We start from the raw sequence: 24,053 nt of genomic DNA, 5'->3' as shown, positions 1-24,053 counted from the left end.
AACACTTAGTTACTTCCCTAGTTGCCTTATCCCCATATTGAACCGTCCATGATGACTCCATTTGATTAACTTTTAATGCATATTTTCTTACTAATTTAGGTGAGATGAAACATTCAGATGACCCAGTGTCGATTAGAATTGAAATTGGTTGTTCAAATAGTGAACCTGTAGTTTCCACGGGAACATTCTAGTATCTTCCTCTTCGGTTCCTAACTACTGCATGAATCCTTTGTTGGGGCCCTTGTTGGGATTGATTGGCCCTAATTTGTCCTTGCATCCTGGTACATTCTCTCACAAAGTGGTTTCCCCCACACATGAAGCATCCACCTAGAGGACCCCTCCTACCTTGATTCCTAGGGGGATCATTTCTTGTTTCATTGGCCCTGGGTGGATAAGTTACCCTGTTCTGCAGGTCATTCCTGTTATAGTTGCCTCTATTATTATTGCCCTGGTTATTATTATTATTTCCATTCCTCTAATATTGATTAGGGGGTGGCCTTCTTTCGAAAGAATTATTCCTTTGACCTTTGTTGAAGTTAGTGTTCCCATTGAATTCCTGCTTCCTTTTAAATGAGTGGTTCCCATTATAGTTCTGCCCTACTAATGTTTGAATCTTCCTTTCTTGCCTTAGGGACTTCTCGAGTACTTCGTTCATGTTTTTGGGTCCATGCATGTCAACCTCTGCCCCTATGTTGGTATTTAGCCCCAAAATGAACTTCCTTGCTTGGCCTTCTTCATCTTTCTGGTACATAGGTACATACTTAAGCAATTTGGCGAACTTATCCCAATATTGTTGGACTGATAGGGGCCCTTGACGTAGATTATGGAATTCTGTCACCTTCTCATCAAAGAACAATTGAGGGAGCCACCTCTCTCGGAAGTGGTGAACAAATTGATCCCATGTGACTATATCCCTGCTATACCCATTTTGTTCCTTGGTGTTGGTCCACCAACTAGTTGCCTCCCCTGTGAGTTGATAGGAACCCCATAAGGCCTTGGTCATTTCACTAAAATCTCTTAGTTAAAAATACTTTGCCATTTCATTTAACCAATTCTCAGCTCCTTCACCAATTTGCCTCCCATCGAACTTAGGAGGGGTGATTTTCTTTAAGTCCTTGGAGAGTTCCAATATGTTATTTTCTTTTCTATTACCCACCATATTCCCTTGATTGCTACCAGGGTTTCCATTTTCGATACCACTTCGATTTTCAAAGTCATTATGCCTTTCCCTAAGGTCTTGCATTGATTGTTCCAAGAAGTTGATTTTATCTCTTTGTTCGGTTAGAAGGTTGATTGTAGCCTCGACCCCATCTTCGTGATTTCCTGGGTTATGTTGATCCCCTTCATGGTCTTCCTCATGGTTTTCTTCATGGTTTTCCTCATGGTTTTCTTCCCTTTGACTCCTAGTGGTAGTACGTCTTCCATTACCCCTTCCTCTTCCTCTTCCTCTTCCTCTTCCTCTAGCCATCTAGGTTTTCACCTGAAAGTTAAGTTATGTAGTTAGTTATTGGTTTAGGATTTATTTATTTTTTAAAATTTAATTCCTACCATTGCAAAACATTCCCTTAGTTGTATAAATTGAAGTGAGCACAAAGCCAAGATTTGAACCTTTGCTCTGATACCACATGTAATAACCCACCATAATTAACTCAACAAAATTGACCATTCTTTTTTTTGTGTGTGTGTTTATTATGTTTGATTCAATCGCATACTTTGGGCATCCATCCATTTGGATTAGGCATTCATCCATCTGGGATGAGCATCTAACCATACGGGTTAGGCATCTGCCCATGCAAGACATAAGATTCCATCTATCCAATACATGATAGGCATCTACCCATATGGGGTAGGCATCTATCCAATCGGGATAGGAGGTGCTCTGGCCAGAGACTTAGACTCATCGAGACCATTTAGGTCCTGAGCCACTCACTAAGTACTACACTCTTCTAACAGAAGTGCACCGAGGTTTCCGCCCTTAGGAGTAATTAAATAACATATTACAAGCTTGAATTTTGCCTCGGAATTTGGCTTAAAGCCTCAAGAAGTCAAGTGAATTCATACGGGATTCCTTCTGAGTATGCATTGAATTACTTTTTTCATTTTATTTATCTTTCAAATTAGGATTCTTACTCAATCTTTCTTTTTACCAAGCCTAGACTCCACCCACGAACGCCTAAGTACTAGGGACAACTCCATCCCAAGACTGCCTACATACCCGTTTCGGCACTGGATCAAGGCGTAAAATATGTAGTTCTATTTTCTACTCTATGTTTTGATGTAAACTGATTAGTGGGTACGCAACCCTTTCTAGGGTCAATGTCCCGGACAGTTTCTCTACGGTTGCTACCCACGATGGTAGCGCTTAAGCAAAGGCTCAAGATGGCCTATTGCTTGTGGCCTAAAACAACTAGATCCTAATTCTTATCATAAGCGTCACCCTTGACCAATTGTCAATCGACAACAATTCTTCGAGATTAAGCCAATTTCATAAAAGCATTTCACTCATCATCCCTATAGGAGGGTTTACTATGGTTTAACTCAACGGATGTAAAATCATTTAAAGATTATCTTATTAGATTATCGATCCAAGGGGATTACCCACCCCTTGGATTTTTAACTTCCAAGTGTCCCTTATTACTCCCCGACGATTTATAGGGACGATGCCACAGACGTCGTTGATGTAGCTTTATTAGGTGTTAAGTGCAGTAGTTCAACACGACGGCATTACCCGTAAGCGTGACCCAGAGGCACCGTATATACCGAACGCTACTAGGTTTTGGTTTCCATCTTCCTTTATTTAGTTTTCTAACTATGAGCTATGAAAACATCATACTTGAAAACAATTACTAATTGAGCGCGCAAAATTTAATTAATTGAAATAACTACTTGAAATATAACTTGCATAACAATGACCATCATGAAACTTGCATATTAATAATTACATGTGTACTTGCATGGAGATGAAACCGTCAATAAATGTAATTAATCTATAAGTAATTTGCATGTTATAAGAATAGTGTAACTTGTGTGCATGATTAAGCAATCCAAAAATAGCGATTAAATTTAGGCATTTGATTCAAATCATATTAATGTGAATTATTTGCTAAATGTCAACTAAGTGCCCCCAATGGATCTTAATAGATCGAATGATTCTAATTATAAAATTTGATATAATATAATTTGCAAGTATAAATTTACTATAGATAAGTTAATCGTGAATTTACTACTCAATAATCCCCAATATTTATAAATTTTTCTAAGTTAATTTAATAGCTTAAAGTTTATACTAAGGAAAAGAAAATTAACAATTTCTAAATTGCAATTTATACATTATTTCTAAATTGTATTTTATACATTTATATAAAAAAAAAACCTAAATAAATATAAAAACAAAAAAATGAATAGGCGAATTGTTTGTGTTTAATAATAAATAGGGGGGGGGTGGGGGCCACGGGTCCCATCACCCCTGCGGTCCTGCATGCCCAGGCCCGCAGGGTTGAGGGGATGTCGCGGGCCCCTCCACTCCCCTGCGGCCACTGCAATGACAGTGACCGCAGGGGTAGTGGGGCGTACCACTGCCCCCAGCGGGTACAATAACCGCCACCCCTGCACGCCTCCGTTATTCATTTGAATGATTTTCGAAGACCGTGCCATTGCTTGCAACAATAATATATTTTAACATTTGAAATAAATTGAATATATATATGGTTTTACATTCACAATTACTTAATGATATATATAAACAAACAAAGAATTTATTTATGAAAATAAGAACATGAATAAAATAGATAATCAAACAATTGTTTTAGATTGATTTTACAGTAAACAGGAGGTTAATATTTACAGAGAGGGAGAGTTTATTTCCAATATTCACAAGAAGATTTTATTTAGCTAAATTTTCACAGAGAGATCTTATTCAACTAATATCCACAGAGAGATCTTATTCAACTAATACTCACAGGGAGATATATTTTCCAATTTCAGCTGATATTCATAGAGAGAGTTTGATTCAACTATTATTCATAGAGAGATCTATTTAAAGAATGAGACTCAGATTTCCATTCGAAAACTAGAGAGATGAATTAGAGGGAGGAAATAAAGATTGATCTAATCTAATTCTCATCAAGGAATTGAAACAAGATTCTTTTTTTTTCTTTTACTAATCTAATACTCAGCAAGGAATTGAAACAAATTGATCTAATTCTCATCAAGGAATTGAAACAAGATTGATTTAATCTAATTCTCAGCAAGGAATTGAAACAAGATTCTTTTTTTTTTCTTTTACTAATCTAATACTCAGCAAGGAATTGAAACAAATTGATCTAATTCTCATCAAGGAATTGAAACAAGATTGATCTAATCTAATTCTCAGCAAGGAATTGAAACAATATTTTTACTAATCTAATTTGTAGCAAGAATAAGATGCATGATTCAAAATAAAATAAAACGAAATTAAAAGAACCTGGATACTTGCAATTGATGTAGAATCCCCTATGAATCCTTCAATTAGCCTCCCTTGATCCTTCAAGCTTGGAAAAATTTCTCCAAAGCAACCTTAGCTATTCTCCAAAATGAAATATGACTACCAAAATAATTACTTGAGAAAAGAATTTCTTCAAGGAATAACCAACTCCCATTTTTGAAAACTTGCATATCATTTATAAGAAAAATCCCTCTATTCCACTATATAGAAAATTTAATTAAAAAAAGAGATTCTTTTCCAATATTGGACTCATGCAAATTGATTAAACTTAGTGGGGGAGTTACATGCAAGGTGGTGGAGATTCATCTAGAAGCTTCTTATTCTTCCTACAACATGTGCCATAATTGAGAGTGGAAAATAAATAAATAAAAATAATGCCTTTTGAATTATATTCTCCAAGTGTGTGTGTGTATTCATTTTATTCTTTTATAACATTTATTCAATCATTTTAAGTAATTTAACCAAAAACATAATAGAATTGTATTTAAATCAAAAAGTGATAGAGGAGGGTTGTGACACTATCTTGCATAACTAGCATTTGAATGGGAGGATTGGCCAAATAGCTCTTGATGGATTCAAAAGCCTTTGGGCATTGATTATCCGATCAAAAGCATAATCATTTTTATTGAAAGTGTACATATTTCTTCAACAAATACATAAAAGGAAGGGTATGATCATCCAATTGAGATATAAATCTTTGAATTTCCTGGATTTTTCCTTGCAGACTATAAAGTTGAGAAATTTTCGTAGGTGGAGGCTTTGCTCATGTGACTAGATCTTCCGCCCAACCCTTGAAGGGGGTTCATCCTCTTCCCTATGTCAAATCCTCCCCTATGGTGGTTTGTGGACAGGATGTAATGGACAACATTGGGCTCTACCAATGTTGTGTTTTGGTGTGCAGATTCTCTAGGCTTTGGCCTTCTCTACCGGACCTTCATCGTTGGGTAAGTGACTCTTGGCGGCCTTTGGTTGCTCACAATATTGAGCTTTTCCCTTGTGCTAAAGGTTTTTTTATCGCTTCCTTTACATCTTCTGTTGATCGGGATTTGGTTTGGGGTATGTTGTGGGCTTGGGGAGTGCACTCCCTCTCTGTTAAGCCTTGGACAACTTCTTTTAACCCTCTCACTAAACCACTTAATGTGCGTCCAGTTTGGGTTTGCCTCATCAATCTCCCTCTTCGTTTTTGGGAACACTCTTGTTATGAGGCTATAGGTAACTCTATTGGTCATTTCTTGAAGGTCGATGAAGCTACGTCCTCAATGGACCACACTACCTTTGCTCACATTATTGTGGACATTGACATCTCCTCTCCTCTCCTGGGAGATGTGTTTCTTATGGTGGGGGATAGGCCTTGGTCATAGGATTTTGAAGGCCTCCCCTTCCACTATAGAAGATGCTTTTCTATGGGTCATCTTGCTTCAGACTACTCTATTGCGCACCACAAAGGTGTTTCTACCTGGTGGAAGAATGCTATCGTTGATCACTTACAGTCAATTCTCTTGACTATGAGTCTGCTAGCTCCTCTCAGGAGGAGGATGTCGATATTGTGCCCCTCACAACTATTGATCCTCTTGTTGCCCGTTTTATGGCCTCATCTCGTGAAGTCCCCACTTATGTTTCTCTTGTTTTGCAGCCACATTCTTTTGTTGTTGGATATGCTTATGCTGCTTTTGTTTTGTCACAGCCTGTTGCGGCTCTACAATAGCCTTCTACTACTCTGTTGCAACACCCTATTGACACCACTGATTGTAATCATGCGGGGCTCCTCCCGATTGATCTCTCTTTTGATGGACCTAATTACAACATCGCCTAGATTGTGGTTTCTTGCAGGCAGAAGGGAAAGTCTTCTCCCCTACCCAAAACCCCCCTTGTTGGGGCTTGGGTGTCACCCCCCCCCCACCCTTGAGGGGGGTCTTTTTTTCTCTCCAGTTGGATAGCATTCCTTGCCTATCTGACTATGTTTTTTTCTATCTGCCTATGGGCAATTGTTCTTTTGCCAACATCATTTCTCTTGATGTTGTTTGTTTTCTGTTGATAGTTTTTTACTATGTTAAGGGTCAGTGCCCTAGTTAACGCTGCTTTACTAATAAAAAACAATCGCATCAATTTTATTAGTATCGAATTCAACTTCACAATGAGACAATGTTTGATACTTTTCTAACATCTACACAAAAGAAACACTTAAGGGGATTGAGTCTCATTCTATAGAGTTGAAGTCTTTCAAAGATAAGAAAAGGATTCTCAAAGTGATCTTGGCAAGTTATGGATTTAACCAAGATGTTATTGACATGATATTCTAGGGTTTTGTGAATGAAATTATGATAGATTAGAGTCTCACACATTGGTAAGTTGCCCCAATATTCTTTAATCCAAACGACATGAATATATAAGAGAAGGTATCCCAAGGAGTTGTGAAAGTTGTCTTATATTGATCTTTCAGATTAATAAGGTTTTTATTATAACTTGAGAAGCCATCCATAAAATATATTGGGAAGTGAAAAATCGTCTTGAAGAAAGGTTTTATTAAGATCATGAAATTCAATGCAAATATGAATACAACCATTAGGTTTACTAATAGAAACAATATTAGATTTCTAAGATGAATAATAAAAAATGAGATGGATAATACCAACTTTCAAAATCTATTTTATCTCATACTTGACCATTAATGCATCTATAAGATTTATTTTCCAATATTTTGTTTAACGAGCTTGACATTAGGATATAGAATGATATTATGAACCACAAAAGATTTATCAATAATAGGAATATCCTCATAAGACCAAGTGAAGATGTCAAAATAAGAATGTAGAAGATCGACATGCATTTTGAACTCCTCTAGAGAAAGGAATTTCCCAATTTTAATTACCTTTTTAGAAGACTTTGGATCCATGAAGACAATAGAAGTGTCTCCATTTAAAAAAGCAATATAGTCTTGAAGATGTGGTGTAGATAGGCTCTTGTTAACATTAGAAAGAGAACTTTAATCATTGAAGTTTATCATGAATTCTCCAAAGTAAGCTTGACTATTCAAATAATATGGGAATCGATGTTTATGATGATAAGAAGGCAAATCATAGTAGACCCCTTATAATTCTTCTAGAGCTTCTTGAAAAGAGAAAACATTTAGAGGAACTACATGAGAGTGTACATTGATTTCAATATATTGATGATGAACAAGTTTAACCAAAAGAGGTTCACAAGAAACTATATGGGAATTCAAGCATGGTCTTTCTTTAGAGGTTGTGGGATGATATCCAAGTACTATCTTAGAACCATGTGGATCAAGTTATAACAAAACTTGAATACCTTGTTCATCACGCACCAAACCTTTACTTCCATGTCCTATTTTTGAATGAATATTGAATCCTAAATCATAATGTGTTTAGAAATCCTCAAAAGGAGGAGGATCACTATTTACAACATAATCAATATTATATGTGTCATCTTGTTTTATGGAAGCATAATCATCCTTTATAGCAGGTGTAAATGAGATCTTTGGAATGTTAAGGTGGATTGGATTAACTTTGTATTCTCCAATAAAATATCTAGTGAAGTCTAAAGAACCACAATTTTCACCCAAACATGCATTTTGTTGAGAAGTAGAAGAGTTAGAGTTACCAAACCTTAGAAGGATCTCAAGCCTTATGAGAAGTGTTTTTAAAGACATTGTTTTTCATAGATACAACTAGAGTTGATGCCTGCATATTAGAAGTTGATGATGGAATTAGATTTTTAAATGTAGGAGCAATTGAAGTCTGACCAATTGCTACCATTTGATGTAAGTGTATAGAATTAGGGTCAACTTTGATTGTGACTACCTCATTGTTAGCAGTGAATTTAATGGAGTAATGTAAATAAGATGAGACTGTTGGTGTAAATAATTATTCATGTTGGATATTATTACATTTCATAGTAGTTTGTCTACGAGACACTTGGGTGTTTGTTCCAAATTGGGATAGTGTGTGTAGGAGAATTTCCACCTTTTATGGTGTGATCTTATTACTACTCTATCATGTCCACTTATTGTGGAGTGATAATTCCACCTTCGGTGGGTGATCCACCTCATGTGGAATATTTAATTGTTTCTCCTACCTACCACACCTATTTCCTACCTATCCTTGTTTCTTATTGAGCCATATGTCATGTTTGTGTGCTCACATATCCATATAGCCTTGCCTATATAAGCAAGCTCATCTACATTGAACAACATGTAATGATCCAGTTGATCGGTATTTTCTTGATAGAATACAGTTTATTTATATCATCTATTTTGTTCTCTCTTATTTGTGTTTTCCATTGCCTCTAGATCTTGACAAAATCTCACATGGTATCAGAGCCATTAGAGTGTCATTGGTTTGCTAATTGAGAGAAATTTGATGTTATTTGGGGTTTGCATTTTGGAACTTTCTATTGCAGGTTATTATTGAAGCTTGATGTGTCAAATCTAAGGTCGCCATTGGATTAAGGAGGTCCAAGAAAGTCAGGTTTGTCTTTTGTTTCATCTAAATCGGACTTCAGAGGCCAAATCTAGAGGCATTTGAAGTTTGAAGCTGCGATGGAAATTGTCCAGAAATTATAATTTTGCAAGCGATTTTCAAATAGCAATATCTCACTCATCCGAACTCCTTTTTTCAAGAATTTTTTTTTGTTTTGGGGTAGAATTATGTGATCTATACAGTGGTGCAGGAGTTTTCTAATTTTTGGATACAAGTTTTTCTGAAATCATGAAATCCCGATTTTAAAAACTTTGGAGGCTTCGTTCGGGCTCATATGGACTCCTTTTCAGATGCCGTTTTTTTTGAAAGTGCATAATTTTTTTGTCTACTTTCATAATATGCCATTTTTTTGCAATGATTTTAATTAGAAAGTGTACTTTCAGTATTTGGTCATTTTTTGGCCTATTTGGTACTTGTATTTTGCTTGGATCTTAGTTTAGATCACTAGCAGTATTTGTTGAAGTCTCTTATATCTCATTTTGAGAAGTTATAAAATTGAAATCAAAAGTCCACCTTTCCTTATTTTGCAAGTGGCCTATTGTACACGCACTAAGTATAAAGTGTCAAATCATGATTTTTATTTTATTTTATTTTTTGGGGGGGGTTTCTTGATTGAGTAATTTGAGGGGGGTGTCTTGAGTGATTGTGCCCTCTCTATCTTGTGTTTTTTTCTTTTTTGTTGCTATGGGTTCTCCTAAGTTTCCTCTCTTAACTCCTCATAATTATGCTACATGGAAAATTGATGCATGGAGTAAACTTATGGAAAAATGATTAACTCATTATATTGATGGAACTATTGTTGGAAAAATGATTAACTCATTATATTGATGGAACTATTGTTGCTCCCGCTGATCCTAAGGTTGATCCTGTTGGTCACTTGGATTGGCTCACTAAAAATATCATGGCAATTGGTACCTTAAGAAAGCATGTATCAAAGGATCTCATTTTTCATATTGAGAAATGTACTTTAATCAAGGATGCTTGGAAAAAGTTTCAAGACTTGTATGGTCATCAAGTTGATGAGATTAGGGGATATCAGATTGATAGTGATCTCACCATGTTGGATCCCGAGAACTTTGATACTATACAAGATTATGTCACTAAGGCAAAAGAGTTGAGGGCACAACTCAAGGATTGTGGCATTGATAAGAAGGATACTCAATTGATCTTCAATTTGATGGGCAAGCTTCCACAAGAATATGCAGCATTTGTTTCTAGTTTCCAAACCCATAGGATGACATTGGGTTCAAGCTACACAATGCCTACATTTGATGCTTTCACTGAAATGTTGATGATGGAACAAACTAAGTTGATAAGCATGGGCATTCTTAAGGCTTCTAAGTCTCAAGCATTTGTGGCAAATCAAGGGAACAAAGGAAATCAAGGAAAGGACAACTCCAACAAGAAGAAATGGCAATCAAAGCCTAACGACAAAGCATCACCTTCTCCACAACAAAGAGATTCATCCTCTTCCAAGAGGGACAACTCACCAAAGAGAGAGAGACCTACTTGTACATATTGTAAAAAATTTGGTCATGAGGAGTTTCGTTGCCATTCTAAGAAGATTGATGAGCTCACACATATCCTCAAAAGCATAACATTGATTTGCCTAATGTCTACAAGAAGGATGATTCATCAACTTCCACTTCCTCACATTCAAAAGGAAAAGGGAAAGCATTCATGGCTTCTACAAGTGGGAAGACTCACTCTTTTGGGACAAGAAAAGGGAAAGCTCTTTGTGCTACTACAAGTCATGATTCAGGGAGATGGCTTCTAGATTCAAGGGCTTCTCATCATATGGCATCTTCGCAATCTATGTTCTCTTCATTTGAGCCTTGCACCATGCCGCAGATTTTGATGGGCAATCATACATACATGGATGTGATTGGGAAAGGATCTATTGCCATTGGGGATAACTCCTTCAATGATGTGTTGTGTGTACCCCATTTGACAAACAATCTCCTTTCCATCTATGAAATCGCACATGGTGCAACTAAGAGAATTGTGGAGTTCACACCTGAGTCAGTTTTCATTAGAGACTTGGAGACTAGAGCTATCATTGCGACTGGGTGGTTGACCATGCATCTCGTTTATACTCCTTTTCAGATTTTATTGATGATGATGATTTCACATATGATGATTCTACACATGATGATCACACTTCTTGTGATGATTCAAATTTTGAGGAGAACTATGGGTACTTGAACTTGGGGATTCTCACATGTGATCCCGTTCTTGAGCCTTGTGTTTCATCTCCTCCTGTTGATATCACATCACCTATTGCACCTGATGATGCAGATAGTGAGACAATTTTGCCTTCATGTGATTCAGTGCAGCAGGATATATTTTGTCTTCCAGCTTCAGTTTCATGAGATGATTACTTGATAGACATTGCAGGTTTGTTTGTGGAATCCTACATTGCATATTTGGGAGACATCATTGATGATATTCATCTTCTCTTTGATGAAGATGATCCTTCTTCTATTGTTGCGAGGGAACACTCTGGCCCTCTTGTTCATTCTCTACATGATCATTCTTTCGAGGTTGACATGATTGTGGATACTTATGTACAATAGTTGGTGCAGGAGAACCTCATCAACAAACTATTCATGACCATTAATATGAATACTAGGATCATTAGGATGTGTTAGTGTGTCTTGTGTTTCATGTATGCAAATAAACCCCACCATATAAGCCCATTTCACCAATTAGGCAATTTGAGAAGCCAATGGGGACAATGTGGTAAAAAGAGGTAGTAGGTGGTTTGGATTCATTTTTAATAGGTTTTAGAAATGCTTTATGTGTGTTTGGTTGGTCCATGTGTGTGGATCCCAACCTTAGGAAGTATGACAACTTTTTGAGCAAAATTGCAAAAACTGCAACTTTTGAGTGCAAAAGTGCAACTTTTTGTAATTTGGTTAGGGAAGCCTTTCAACGGCTCCAACCTACTCCAAATTCAGTGGGAAACTGTTGGAGAGTTGTATAAGCCTTGTGGGCATGATTCCCAAGGGGGTTGTTGTTGGAGTTGGAGTTTATGAAGCAATAATACTCAAAATAATTCAGTTTTCCCAGAAATTATGAGTTTGCAGGTGTTGTACATGACTGTACGGATTGATTGGAACCCCACCATCCATGGAGTAGATAGGGTGATGAATTAGTTTTCTTTTGGCGGTGGTCTGAGTTCTTAATTGTGTAAGAGTGGAGAGAAACTTTCATTTTACTGACTGTGACCCGAATATTTAGGGCTTGGAGAGGGTTTCGAACCAAACTAGCTTTATCTTGCACTATGGTCCATTAGAAGACTCTTCCTTTGGAGGGATGCAGGATAAGCCTTTGTATTTTAGTGTTTTCATGTTTTTTTGCAGGGAAGATTTTGTTGTGTGGAGAAAAGAACAGATTTAGGTAGGCATCTCTATGTGGCTACCTAGGACAAGTTTTAGGACAGTCATCATAATTTGTCTTAGCAAACAATTTTGGGGATCAGTATATCTTCCAAAAGGGTGTCTGAAATGCTAAGTTGTTTGTATGGGTGTATGGAATATTTTTGAGTTAAGGCCAAAACACCGGTCTAGAAGGGCTACTAGCTGGAGAGGTAGGTTTACAAAGGAGGTATAAGGATTTGATTCCCAAGATCAAAACCAGTGCTTGAAAGAGGTCTTAGATGTTGTGTGTTGACCAAATTCCAAATCCCAAGGAGTGGGGATCACCGGTAAATTATGTTTGAAGAGTTGAATTCTTTTACTCATCTTATCGGTAAAGCCTGACCAGTAAAGCGTGTTTGAAGAGTTGAAGCCTGTTACTCATCTTGAGTAGGCCTAAGACTAGGGAATGTGTGTGTAGTTTCATCCAAGGTGTAGAGTCCTTCCTTGTAGGGCCCTTGTGAGTAGTTGAAGGGTCACTAGCCTAACCTGATTTTGGATGGCTATTAAGAGTTTTGGGTAGGCCTCTGCATCAAGTGGTATCAGAGCAAAGGAGTGTCCTTTGGAAGAGAAGGAGAAGACAAGATGTCAGAAGAAGAAGGATCCCATGAGGCACCTTCCAGGATGACCAGTGCAGAGTTGAATGTCCTGGTGAAGAAGCAAATGGCATAAAACAGAGCAGTCAGGGCTGAGAATCAGGCCTTGAGGAATGAGATAGACCGGTTGAAGGACAGAGTGGAGAGGGGAGAGAAAGACTCTAGAGAAGAAGGGGACGAAGAGGAGATCCCTATGCAGGAAGAACTAGAGGTACCTGCAGACCAGAGACCCCTGATGAGTGTCCTCGAGTCCATGGAGAGAAGAACAATGGATGTGAAGATGGATCTACCAGTATTTGCAGGCAAGGTGGACCCTGACACCGTGATGGAGTGGATAGACTCCTTGGACAATTTTTTTGAAAGTGAAGACATACTTGACCACCAGAGGGTGAAGATGGCCCAATCTAAAATGAAAGGGGCTACACTAACTTGGTGGACTTTCATCCAAGATGAGAGGGTGAAAGAGGGAAAGAGAAGAGTAGCTACATGGAAGAAGATGATAGCTTTGGTGAAAGAAGCATATGTCCCAATAGATTACAATATCCAATTGCATAGGAGGAGGCATAATTTGAAACAAAAGGAGATGGATGTGAGTTCCTATCCCAAGGAATTCATGAAGTTATGTGTGAGGAATAAGGTGAAAGAGAGTGAAGATGAGAAGGTGGCAAGGTATCTCAATGGGTTGAGGTTTACAATCCAAGAAGACTTGAATCTCCACACCATGGAGACAGTCCAAAACTGCTTTCAATTAGCACTCAAGGTGTAGGAGAAGTTGAAGAGAAGGCGGGATCAGAATGGCAAAGGTAAAGGGAGATAGCAGAGAGGAGGAAGAGGTCCTTTCAGAGGTAGAGGAAATGGTTTTGGTTGTCAGGGAGACTCTAATCAAGAAGGCAATAGAGGAGAAAGCAGTTACAATCAAGGAGGAGGCTACAATCCAAAATGAAGCTTTAGGGGTAGAAGACCACCCTCTAGAGGGAGATCCCAAGGTAGAGGACCTCCTAGATGCTACAACTGTAATCAAGAAGGGCATATGGCCAATAAGTGTCTAGAGAAGGCTTCTAGCTCCATGGGAGAAAGGAGAAGCAATTTGGTGCAGGAATCTGATTGTCAAAGTGTGGTAAGTGAAAACACTTATCAAAGTGTAAATGCTCCTGATAGTTATGGATATCCTGAAAGAGGAGAGGCTCTGATGATGAGGAGAGTAGTAACCACCATGAAGGTACCTGACAAGGAGCCTACACAAAGGAAATCTTCAAAACCACTTGCAAGGCCAGAGGAAAGGTGTGAAAGGTTCTGATAGACTCTGGTTCCACTGAAAATTTTGTATCACTTGAAATGGTAGAGAAGCTAAAACTTAGGAAGCTACCTCACCCATATCCCTATAAGGTTTCATGGCTCACCCAAGGTCAACAAGCAGTGGTGGAAGAGCAGGCTTGGGTGGAGTTTCAGATTGGATCTTACAAGGATAGATTGCTATTTGACATAGCCAAAATGGATGCATGCCATCTCTTGTTTGGGAGACAATGGCAATATGACTTGAAAGCTCATCATGATGGGTTAAGGAACACCTACTCAATCACCAAGGATGGTAAGGTGATAGAACTCTTGCCTCTGATAGAGGAAGAGGTGGAATCAAAAGGGAAGGATACAAGAGTGTTGATAGTAGAAGGTAAATAGTTCATGAAGGCGATTGCAGAGAAAGGTGCAGTTTGTTATGCCCTCATGCCTAGCCCAAAGGTGACAAGGAAAGAGCAGTTTGTAGAAGAGAAAGGAGGAGGACCAAAACACCTAGAACCGGCAGTCAAACAGTTGCTTGATAAGCATCAAGGCATCATCTTAGATGGAATTCCAAGATCCCTACCACCAGTGAGGGACATCAGTCATTGTATAGATCTGATCCCTGGATCTACATTGCCAAACAAAGCAGCCTACAAGCTCACCCCAGACCAGAATGCAGAAATGGCAAGGCAGATTGAAGAGTTGCTTGAATCGAGACTGATTGGCAAAATTCTAATCCCATTTGCAGTATCGGCAGTCCTTGCACCCAATAAAGAAGGCACTTGGAGGCTTTGTACAGACTCAAGAGCCATCAACAAGATAACCATAAGGTATAGGTTCCCAATCCCTAGAATAGAGGATTTGCTTGATTGCTTAGGGAGTGCTAAATATTTTACAAAAATGGATCTAAAAAGTGGATACCGTCATATTAGAATAAGGCCAAGGGATGAATGGAAAACAACCTTTAGAACTAATGAGGGGTTATATGAATGTAAAGTCATGCCATTTGGGTTATCCAACGCACCTAGTACCTTTATGAGGTTAATGAATGAAGTCTTGGTGGAATTCATAGAAAAATTTGTCATAGTATACCTAGATGATATCTTGATCTCCAGTCACACAAGGGAAGAGCACCTCAAACACATAGATATGGTTCTCAAGAGGTTACATGAAGAGAAACTAATGATCAATTTGGATAAGTGTTTGTTCATGCAGGAAGAGATCATCTACTTGGGTTTTGTAATCTCACAAGGTGAGTTGAATATGGATCAAGAGAAGGTGAGTGCTATATTGTCTTGGCCTACACCTAGAACTATGAATGATGTCCAAAGTTTCCATGGTTTAGCAACTTTTTATAGGAAGTTTATAAGAGGATTTAGTTATGTTTGTGCACCTATGCTTGACACCATAAAGGGAGGACAAAAGTGCAGGTTTAGTTGGACCAAAAAGGCAGATGATTCATTTGAGACATTGAAGAAGAAGGTTGCAGAACAACCAGTCCTTGCCTTGCCAGTTTTCAACAAGATATTTCAAGTGGAATGTGATGCAAGCCACATGGCTATTGGAGTAGTACTCAGTCAGGAAGGAAGGCCTATTGTTTTTTTCAGTGAAAAGCCAAATGATGCTAAGAAAAGATACTCATCTTATGACTTCGAGATGTATGCTCTAGTACAGTCCTTGAAGAAGTGGAGGCACTATTTATTGCCTAAGGCGTTCATAGTGTTTACTGATAACCAGGCACTCAGTTTCATAAATAGTCAAGAAAAGTTTAATCACTGGCATATGAAGTGGGTAGAGACCCTGCAAGCTTTCACGTTTACCCTCAAACTCAAGAAGGGAGTTAAGAACAAAGTTGCAGATGCTTTGAGTAGAAGAGTCTTGACTGTAAACCAAATCAAGATAGAAAGTATTGGTATTGATTCCTTGAAGAATATGTATGTTGTTGATGAAGATTTTGGAGAAATATACAAGGTATGTAAAACTTTGAGTGACCGGTATCATATTGAGTTTTCTGATTTTATGATACAAGATAGATTGTTGTTCAAAGGAGTGCAGTTGTGTATTCCTAAATGTTCCATGAGATTGAATATTATTAGGGAGAAACATTGTGGAGCAATGCCAGGTCACTTTGGCCTTGAAAAGACCCTAGACCTTGTGAAGAGACATTATTTTTGGCCTAAATTGCAGACAGATGTGAGAAAGTTTGTGGAAACATGTGTCATATGCCAGAAAGCCAAAGGGAAGTCTACAAATGCAGGTTTATATCAGCCTTTACCCATTCCTTCTAGGCCATGGGAAAGCATAAGTATGGACTTTGTGTTGGGTTTGCCTAGGACAAGGAGAGGATTTGAGAGTGTCTTTGTAGTAGTGGACAAGTTTAGTAAAATGGCTCATTTCTTGCCATGTAAGACTTCTTGTGATGCATCATATGTTGCAGGCCTATTCTTCAAAGAGATAGTCTGGATACATGGATCGCCCCTGAACATTATTTCAGACAAAGATGTGAAATTCATAGGTCACTTTTGGAGGACTCTTTGGAAGAAGTTGGGGACTAACCTAGCTTTCTCATTAGCCTACCATCCTCAAACGGATGGGTAAACTGAGGTTGTCAATAGGTCATTAGAAAACCTATTAAGGTGTTTAACAAGGCAACATGGAGAGAAGTGGGATAACATTTTGTCATAGGCAGAATTCTCATACAATGACACCATAAATAGGAGTACCGGTAAATTTCCTTTTCAAATTGTTTATGGCATACACCCAAGGGGAGTATTGGAGTTAAGAGACTTACCCAAAGAAGAAGCCATTAGTGCAGATGGTGAAGCCTTTGGATCAGCCATTAAAGAGGTGCATGACCAAGTCAAGACTCATCTCCAACAATCTGGAGTAAAGTATAAAGCTCATGTTGATAAGAAAAAGAGAGATGAACAGTTTAGTGCTGGGGATTTGGTATGGGTACATTTGAAGAAAGAGAGACTACCGAAAGGCAAATACACCAAACTCATGCAGAGGAAGATTGGACCATGTCAAATAGTGAAGAAGTGTGGACATAATTCCTTTGAGATCCAACTTCCTCCTAGTCTTGCATTATCACCTATTTTTAATGTGTGTGATCTTAAACTTTTCAAAGGTACTAACAGTGAAGAAGAAGAACCAATGCAGGTTGCAGCAGACAATGACATTCCAAGGCAGGAATCACCTAAGTTGAGCAAAGTGATTGACACTAGAGTCAGAAAGAAGACAAGAAACAAGGATTACATTGAGTACTTGGTGGCTTGGTGGGATAAACCAGACTCTGAGGCGGTTTGGATGACAAGTGAGCAAATATCCAATCATGGTGCAGATTTACAAACCCTGATCTCAAGTGGGCTTGAGATCTCTTCTCCCGAGGCATATGGTGTAGGAGCACCTCATCAAAAAGATATTCATGAACCTAAAGATGAAGACTAGGATCATTAGGATGTGTTAGTGTGTCTTGTGTTTCATGTATGCAAATAAACCCCACCATGTAAGCCCATGTCACCAATTAGGCAATTTGAGAAGCCAATGGGGACAATGTCGTAAAAGGTGGTAGTAGGTGGTTAAGATTCATGTTTAATAGGTTTTAGACATTTTTTATGTGTGTTTGGTTGGTCCATGTGTGTGGATCCCAACCTTAGGAAGTATGACAACTTTTTGAGCAAAATTGCAAAAAGTGCAACTTTTGTAAAATGTAACTTTTGAGTGCAAAAGTGCAACTTTTGGTAATTCAGTTGGGGAAGCCTTTCAATGACTCCAACCTACTCCAAATTCGGTGGGAAACCATTGGAGAGTTGTATAAGCCTTGTGGGCACAATTACCAGGGGATTGTTGTTGGAGTTGGAGTTTCTGAAGGAATAATACTCAAAATAATTCAGTTTTCCTAGAAATTCTAAGTTTGTAGGTGTTGTATGTGACTATACGGATTGATTGGAACCCCACCATCCATGGAGTAGATAGGGTGATGAATTAGTTTTCTTTTGGCGGTGGTTTGAGTTCTTAATTGTGTGAGAGCAGAGAGAAACCTTCATTTTACTGACCGTGACTCGTAAATTTAGGGTTTGGAGAGGGTTTTGAACCAAAATGGTTTTATCTTGCACTCTGGTCCATTAGAAGACTCTTCCTTTGGAGGGATGCAGGATAAGCCTTTGTATTTTAGTGTTTTCATGTTTTGCTGCAGGGAAGATTTTGTTGTGTGGAGAAAAGAACAAATTTAGGTAGGCATCTCTATGTGACTACCTAGGACAAGTTTTAGGACATTCATCATAATTTGTCTTAGCGATGGATTCCAGGCGTGTAACCCCGGAATTAGAAGTTTGTCACTGCCCCCCACATTCCTTTTAAGTTGATTTTTCATTTGGTCTACCGGAAAAGGTAGTTGCTTTGGAAAATAGGGCTAATTATCCCTATTAGGTCTCTTAGCCTCTAAAGGAGCAGACCTTATATTTACAAATCTAACCAAACAATTTTCGGGATCAGTATATCTTCCAAAAGGGTGTCTGAAATGCTAATTTTTTTGTATGGGTGTGTGGAATATTTTTTAGTTAAGGCCAAAACACTGGTCTAGAAGGGCTACTAGCCAGAGGGGTCGGTTTACAAAGGAGGTATAAGGATTTGATGCCCAAGATCAAAACCAGCACTTGAAAGAGGTCTTAGATGTTGTGTGTTGACCAAATTCCAAATCCCAAGGAGTGGGGATCACCGGTAAAGTCTGTTTGAAGAGTTGAAGCCTTTTACTCATCTGATCGATAAAGCCTGTTTGAAGAGTTGAAGCCTGTTACTCATCTTGAGTGGGCCTAAGACTAGGGAATGTGTGTGTAGTTTCATCCAGGGTGTAGAGTCCTTCCTTGCAGGGCCCTTGTGAGTAGTTGAAGGGTCACTAACCTAACCTGATTTGGGCTGGCTATTAGGAGTTTTGGGTAGGCCTCTGCATCAGCAGTTGGAGGAGGTATCTTTATCTTTTGAGGAGACGTGAGTCTTTGGACATTGTTCTACATCCATCTCCACTAGATCTTGGAGTGCCTTTTTCAGCAGTGTGGAGAAGTTCACCACCTTTGGAAGGGGTATCCTTCAACATCGACATGGAGACACTTGAGCAGTTTTCAGAGATTCCATTCATCATGAGTTTTTTTCATACATCCTCCCTTCATGATTGGGGCGACTTCATGGATACACCTTTGGTTGTGTTTCTTCCTAAGGGGAGGAATGTTGTTTGACGTTCGTGGAGCAGTTTCTTCATACATCATCGAGCTTCTATCATTGGTGCAAATTCTACATTGAGGGGGGCCTTCCTAGCTTCTCTTCTTCTCTCATATGGGGGGGGATTTTTCCTCAAATGGGGTTTTATTCCTCACATGCTTCTATGAGATTTCTCTTGTATAGCTTTCATCTCTCTTTTGGGGGAGGGTTTTTTCCCATTGGGTTTTTCTCTCTTTCCCTGCTTTGTGAGAGATTTCATTGCATTGGTTTGCATGCATTTGCATTTGTACATGGGTACCTAACATGGCCTAGTAGTCAGGACCCATCTTGCATTGCTTAGTTGCATTGTAGACTTAAGTGCATTCCCCTAAGTTGCACTTAAGGGGGGGTGTTGGTGTAAATAATTATTCATGTTGGATATTATTACACCTTACTTAAATTTACTTAGGAAATGCATTTCATAGTAGTTTGGCTATGAGACACTTGGGTGTTTGTGCCACATTGGGATTGTGTGTGTAGGAGAATTTCCACCTTTTATGGTGTGATCTTGTTACTACTCTATCATGTCCACTTATTGTGGAGTGATAATTTCACCTTCAGTGGGTGATCCACCTCGTGTGGAATGTTTTATTGTTTCTCCTACCTACCACACCTATTTCCTACCTACCCTTGTTTCTTATTGAGCCACATGTCATGTTTGTGTGCTCACATATCCATATAGAATTGCCTATATAAGCAGACTCATCTACACTGAACAACATGTAATGATCCAATTGATCGGTATTTTCTTGATAGAATACAGTTTATTTCTATCATCTATTTTGTTCTCTCTTATTTGTGCTTTCCATTGCCTCTAGATCTTGGCAAAATCTCACAGAGACTTCTCCTAAATCATGAATCCATGGTCGTCCTAAGAGAAGATTATATGTTAGAGGTCCTAGCATAACATATACCAAGGTGTGTATAGTAGTGAGTCCCAATTTTGAAGGCAAAATTAATGTGCCTAAAGCTTGTCGTCGACCAATGTTACGAACCCACAAATAAACAAAGAATCTACAAGAGAGGCTAGATCAACTTCAATTTTAGGCAATAGGTCAACATTACAATTATTGAGTATTGAACTAGTATCAATAAAAGTGCGCCTAATCGATATTATTCACATAAATTATAATCATTAAAGGATCTAGTTGATTTTGTACTTCTGGGGATGAGAGTTCATCTCTATAGAACATAATATTTGGTGTATCTACATAAATATGTTCCATAAATGCATTTACATCCATTGGTCTAGCAGATGGAGGTAAAAGAATCTTTTGCAAGGCTTTCTAAAGCATACCTTGATAAATTAGATAAGTCTGAAGCAAGTTCCAAAGTGAGATCCTAACATGAGCAATGCAAAGTTGCTTGATAAGATTATTAACTTTATTACTTAGCCATTGGTTTAGGTGCATGAATAAGAGTAGGTTGAGAAGGTGGAAGAGAATTGGTAGATCAACATTTTGTTTATTCTTCCTAGTATTGTAAGTATGGGAAACCATTCTATAAGAAGGAGCCTTAGGTGTTTTAGAAGTAATAGATTGTGCAAAAATCAAAAAAATATCTCATGGATGATCTGTGAAAGGAACACCACAAAAAGAAACCATTTTCTTAGGAGATGGACTAGTTGGAGTAACATTAATGATTGATCCTGTAGGCCTACTAGGAGTAGCAGAGACTATGATCAAGTTAAGAAACTTCTCATCTTGTGAAGAGGAATTTCCTAATTCACAAATTTGTATAATAGATATTTGAATAGGAGGTGCCTCTAAGAAAACATCCAAGGCACCATCCAACATGTCAAAACCTTGTTTTGAAAACATATTATCAAACATTAAAACTTTAAATAAAAAAAACATGACATTACTTCATGACAGATTCACCAAAATGTAAACGAGAGGATTTGCTACCCTCAAGACGATGCGGTTATAAGGATCAAATAGCCCTCGATTACCTCAAATGATAAAGGCTAAATTGCCGATCTAACTTAATTATAACTCGGAGAAATGAATGAAGAATCTGTGTTAAAACGATAATCTTTTATATTAACTTTATATGAGTATGGAAGAAAAATTCTTAATTACAATTATTTATGAAAGGATAAAAATATATAAACTACATAAGCATGAAATACAAGCAAAAAGGAACTTATCATCGATCAGATTGGTTATTGGCCACAAACACTAGCATGTCACACAAACAACAATGTGCCTATGTTGTGGTCCAGTCAAAAGCAACTAGTGAGCTCATAGATTGTTACACTTTGATTCGTTTCACACCCAAACCTGCACAGGGAAGAATGAGAAAATGTTGGAGGTTGTATATGGATTAGCCTCAATCAAACCCTCAATTTGGTTTTGTGGCCTCCATTGACAGCCATACAAGATAATATATAGACAATTGAAATAAAAAACATCAAAGCAAATAGACATGTGATAGAAACAATCCTCATCAACGATAGATAAATGATATATTTAAATAGATATTAAAAGACACAATGCAAGGCAAGACACTTTGATAGATTTAACAGTACAAATGAAGTGAGGGGGCTCAGACTATTGTTGGTGTTGAGAGATGAGAATATTTTGACAGTTTCCTTCTAGTTAGTGAGAGAGAGTGGAGAGTGATCAAAATCTTGTCAAATGAATGAATGAGGGGGGTTTTGTTTGAGCAAATGGATGGCAGGAGCCATTACATTTTTGTGTGGTCACTACAACACATGTCGTGGACAAAGCACACAAAATATTCGTGTTTGAATCTCAAAAAATTGTGGGATGGTAGCGCACCACATAGATGTTTATGTGTGTCATTGTTGTCCAAGAGAATTTTGTTGATTTTCAAACCATGGACCATGGATGCTTCATCTTTGTCACCTATGAGGTTGGAATTGTTAGGTTTTGAACAAAGGTTGTGTTATAATGCTACAAGTGCATTGCATATAAACTCAAAGAGGTGATGAGTTAGTATCTAGTGCTGATCATTCCCATTTTTATTCTATTCCCTTTATTCTTAATGTGATTTAACAAGGGAAGCCATTGGAACTATCTTCATATAGAATATGCATTTGATTACTTTTGACAATCATAAACTTAGATGATTGAAAAAAGGCTCTCAATTGATGACAAAGAAATTTGGTCATCAAGCATACCTTGGCCAAGTTATAACAATAACTAGTGGGAGGAAAGTTTGTGATCAAAACATACCACAATATTCTAAAGTACTTCTTGAGTTAGAAAGACTCAATGAAAGATAGCAAAAATGAGTAAGCAAACTTCAAGTATATTACTTTGACATAGAATATTTCAAAGATAAATAGAATATTATATAGTACATACTTTGTAAAGAAAGTCTATTTTATGTTATGTGACATTACAATTGATTAAAAAGTTGTAACAAAATATTCTACAAAATTCTTTGTTAACATTTTGGAAGATAGATTACAAGATAGAAAGTATGAGATAGTTAATGACCTCATCCTTTACAAGAATATAATCTATCTAGTATATGAATCTAAAATGAAAGAAAATAGTTTAAGAGCAATATGGTATATCTTTATCTAGACACATCCAAGATACTTCAAGACCATGTAAGTATACCCAAGAAAGGTTTTCATGGAAGGGACTTTAAGAATGATGTCATTAAGTACATAAGGGAGTGTCTTGTTTGTCAACGAAATAAAATCAAATAGGGATTTCTAGCACATAGGCTTATTACAACACCTACTAATTCTAAATCGGAAGTGGAAAAGTATTTTCATGGATTTCATTACTTAGCTTCCATAGCGTAAGGAAAGGAGTATATCTATGTGGTGGTGCATGGGCTCACTAAGTACACTTACTTAGCCCAAGTACACTTACTTCTTTGTACTTTATTTATATCATAAAGCACCACAAGTTGGTTTTCCTTAAAATATAATGAATGATAGAGATGGTGGGTTCTTAAGCATGGTTTGCCTAGATTTTTTTTTGTTTGACAATAATTAGACTCGTCCCAACACTAGCTACCATCCCCAAATGGAGTGGAAGACTAAAATTAGTAACCAAATGGGTAAAAGATTACTTGAGAAACCATATCGTTGGTCATTAAAAGGTGTTGATCAATTGGCTCTAGCTGGGAAAGCATTGTTTTGACTCTATCTATCATGTCAATTTAGATGACATCATTTATGACCTTGTACAATTATGAGATTCAATTTTTTGTTAACCTTGTTATTTTTTACAAGGTTCTAGGAGCCAAATATTTGGTTTGATAAAGTAGGGATATTTTTAAAATTATCGAAGACAACCTCCATCACACTCGGAATCAACAAAATCACAAACGGGTCAATAACGTATTGAGCACATTTCTGAGTTTGGTGACATGGTCTTTCTAATATATGTAGGTGACCAGTCCTCTCTTAAGAGGAGTGGAGCATAGAAAAATCAGCCCCATTTCTATAAACCATTCAAAATCAAGCAAAAGATTGGGGAAGTTGCTTACGAATTAGAGTTGCCTAAGAAGAGTAAAATCTAGTGTGTTTCATGTT

This window comes from Cryptomeria japonica, chromosome 8 (genome assembly GCF_030272615.1).
Source record: "Cryptomeria japonica chromosome 8, Sugi_1.0, whole genome shotgun sequence".
NCBI classification, from domain to species: domain Eukaryota; kingdom Viridiplantae; phylum Streptophyta; class Pinopsida; order Cupressales; family Cupressaceae; genus Cryptomeria; species Cryptomeria japonica.
This window is presented reverse-complemented; position numbering follows the sequence as displayed.